The following is a 4,057-nucleotide window of genomic DNA, read 5'->3' as shown; positions in this document are numbered from 1 at the left end:
CTTTAAAAATATGGAAACCATAGGTGCATCATCTTTACATGTGGGAATGGCTTCTACCCACCTAGAGAGGTAATCTACAGCTAGGAGAATGTAGGTGTAACAGTGAGAAGGTGGAAAGGGGCCCATAAAATCTATACCCCAAGCATTAAAGATCTTATAGAACAAGATAGGTTGCTGTGGCATCTCATTTCTTCTACTAACCCCCCAAACCGTTGGCATTTATCACATGCCTTACAAAAAGTGAGTGCGTCTCTAAACAAGGTGAGCTAGTAAAATTCTGTATCTAAAACCTTCCTAGCTATCTTTCTATCACTAAAGTACCCCTCACATAAGGTATTATGGCAAGCTTCCAGAGTGGCTCAAGCCTCTATTTCCAGAATGCACCATCTAATCACTTGGTCAGAACATGATCTCTATAAGTACGGTGGATCCCAAATATAATAGGAAGTTCCGCTCCTAAGCTTTTGAGCCTGAAAGGTGGTTAGGTGAGAAGGGATTAGACCAGTAGCAATATAGTTAACTAAGTAAGCAAACCATAGTTGAGAAACAGACAATGCACATAAAGATTGGTCAGGGAATGAATCACAGATAATATCATAATCTAGTACTCCCTTGGTTTCTAAAGGTAGCCTGCTCAGATGGTTTGCCATATGGTTGACATTTTCAGCTCTGTCTTTCATTTTCACATCAAATTCTTGAAGTAATAATGTCCACCTCAAGAGCCTCGGCTTCGATTGAGGTTTGTGGAAGAGATATTTCACTGCTGCGTGATCTATAAACACAACCACTTTGGAATTTATTTGGTATGGTATAAACTTATCAAGTACAAAAACAATTACAAACAATTCCTTCTCAGTAGTGGTATAGTTTTTCTGAGCTACATCTAGAGTTTTAGAGGCATAAACAATCACTTTAGAAATAGAATTTTTTCTTTGACCCAACATTGCCCCCACACTCAAGTTTGAAGCATCACAAGAAATTTTAAAAGACAAAAATAGGAGGAGTAACTAACCTATTCCTCAATTCATCAAAAGTAAGCTCACATGCATGGTCAAATTGAAAATCAACATCTTTTTGTAGTAGTTTGGAAAGAGGTAGAGCGATTTTACTAAAATCCTTGATGAACCTTCTATAGAACCCCACATGTCCTGAAAAAGACCTCAACTCTTTCAAGTTGGTACGATAGGGCAAAGAAGATATCACCTCTACCTTGGCTTTATCTACCTCAAGTCCTTTTTCAGAGATTAAATGACCTAGCACGATGCCTTGGTTAACCATGGAATGGCATTTTTCATAATTTAAAACCAGCTTTTTCTCAATACATCATGCCAAGATTTGGTCAAGACTTTTCAAGTAATCTTCAAAAGAATTCCCATATTGATTGAACCCAATTGTTCTATGTGATTTCATATCATTTTAAGGGTATTTATCATAGATTTTGGTTCCTTTTGATGATAATTGTGCTTAATTTAGATTAAGAGTCCTTACTTTTAGTTAGTGTCTTTTTGAGGTAAAATTGTCATAATTGGTTATTAATTGTATTCAATTGATTTCTAGGACAATTGATGCTTCAAATTGTTACTTTTTATTGTAGGACACTTGAGATCAGGGCCAGGATTAAAGACTCAAGGCACAAGATGCAAAGAGGAGCCTCTGCCATAGTTCGCCGTGGCATACTTCTTCCTTCGCCGCGGCGAACGTCGCCCATTAAAGAGGAAAGCTCTCTGCCATGGTTCGCCGTGACGAACCCCTCGTATCAGCAAATTTCAGACCCAACTATTTTGGGAAAATCTAACCTACCCACCTCCAAGAACCGACCCATACACGTCATTTTCGGGTTAGAAACCCTATTTTGGGTATGGGTGAGGTCAGACATAAGGAGGTAGCCACCACTTACGTTTTCTATCATCATCTCTTCTCATCTTTCCCACAGAACCCTAATCCTCCATCTCCATCTCCTTCATCTTCCATTTTCCTGTACTTCTTCTTCATCCACTTTCATTTCCTTCATCTCCTGACTGTTATGGCTGAAGATTTACCTCTGGTTGGAGCTGATTCCAAGGCTATGATGAGCTGAGCTTTTCCAACTCTCGAAGATGGTGGAGTAGCATGAGTTTCCAAGCTTCAAAGGGGAGTTTTAGTTTTAATCTTTAGTTTCTAGCTATGTGTTTATAATTTCCTAGGTATAGGAGTTGTAAAGTCTTAGTTAGACACTTTGGTTAATTATGTAATCATTGGTTAATGATTAACATTTGTAATTTGGATTGATTGATGTTGAATTTTGTGTTTAAATATATGTAGTTGCATATATGCTTATTGTAACTCTCATAATTCTCTCCTATCTTGCATGGTTATGTTTCGGTACTGAGTTGATTGTGTGTTACATTGAGCCAATTGCATGATCATTGATTGAGCTCAAGATATTATTATCTTTTCATTACTTTATCCATGATTTTGTGGTATTTTCTAGCCCTTTTCAATGATAATTGTGCTTAATTTAGATTAAGAGTCTTTACTTTAAGTTAGTGTCATTTTGAGGATTAAATTGTCATAATTGGTTGTTAATTGGATTCAATTGATTTCTAGGACAATTGATACTTCAATTTGTTGCTTTTTTATTGTAGGACACTAAAGATTGGGGCCAGAATTGGAGAACTCAAGGCAAAAGAAGCAGGAAAGGACCCTCTGCCTAAGTTCACCGCGGCAAACTTCTTCCTTCGCCGCGGTGAAACTCATTTGTTAAAGCAAGGCTCTCTGCCATGTTTCACCGCGGCGAACCTATTCTTCGCCGCGGCGAACCTCTCGAATCAGCAAATCTCAGACCCGACCATTTCGGGAAATTTTGACCTACCCAACCCCAAGAACCGACCCATGCACGCAAGTTTCGGGTTAGAAACCCTATTTTGGGTATGATGAGATCAGACTATGACTATTCAGCCTCCACCTACGTCTCTTTCATCCTCTTCTCTCATCTCCACCTCAGAAACCCTAATCCCATTTCCATTTCTTCCATCTGCTGCTGCCATGGCTGAAGAACAATACCTAGTTGGAGTTGATTCAAGAGTTATGACGAGCTAAGCTTCTCAACTCTTGAATATGGTGGAAGAAGCATGAGTTCAAGGAGCTTCAAAGGGGAGTTAGCTTCATCCATAAGTTCTAGTTCTTTATTTATGAACTTTTAGGTCTTAGGATTTGTAAATTTGGGCTGAACTATTTTGATTATGGTTGTAATCAATTCTGGATGATTATCTTGTGTATTGGATTAGTTAGTGTTGAATTTGAGCTTCAATACATGTGGTTACATGTATGTTTATATGCAACTCTTTTGATACTCTCCTTCTTGCATGGTATTGTTTGATTGTTGAGTTAATCTAGGCTTGCATTAAACCAAGTGCATTAATTAATCTTAATACACACACTAAGTGATCTTAATAGAATCTTATGAGATGGGTGCCATTGATTAAGATCCTAGACTTAAAGAGTTCTTTAAGGTTTTCCATTTAAAAAACTTGGTGATTTTTACTCCCAAAATTATTTTGAACTATGATTGCTTCAAAGCCATGTTCAAGAGATTACATATCATTAACTTCCACTACATTACCGCTATCTTAGAAAAATCCAAAAACATAGTAACTTAGATTTGAATTAATTGCATTTAGTTTTGGCATTTCATTAATTGTTAAAAACCCAAAAACCCCCTTTTTTCATTACTCTGTATAGCATTAGTCTAACCTAGATATCTAACTAAGGCTCCCAAAAGAGAACGACCCAAGTTAGCATTACTGCATAGCTTGGATAAATTTTTGAGCGAGAACCTCTAAGCGAACGATAATTAAGGCTCTCTTTCAATAATTCCAAAATTACACATTAGGGAAGCTAAACAAAGTTTTCATTAATGAGTTCATTAATGTAAGCTTTGGACTCAATGAGTTATTGAGGTTCTTATTAAGAAAACCTAATGGATTTTGAAACTCCCAATGTTTAAGTGAACTATGATTGCCATCAAAACCATTTTCAAGAGATTTCCTATCAATCATTTCCATTACATCATTATTAT

The sequence above is a fragment of the Neltuma alba genome, unplaced genomic scaffold (genome assembly GCF_004799145.2).
Source record: "Neltuma alba isolate B1F8T4 unplaced genomic scaffold, ASM479914v2 tig00010724_pilon, whole genome shotgun sequence".
Taxonomy (NCBI): domain Eukaryota; kingdom Viridiplantae; phylum Streptophyta; class Magnoliopsida; order Fabales; family Fabaceae; genus Neltuma; species Neltuma alba.
The sequence above is the reverse complement of the archived record's forward strand: the minus strand, read 5'-3'. Positions refer to the sequence as shown.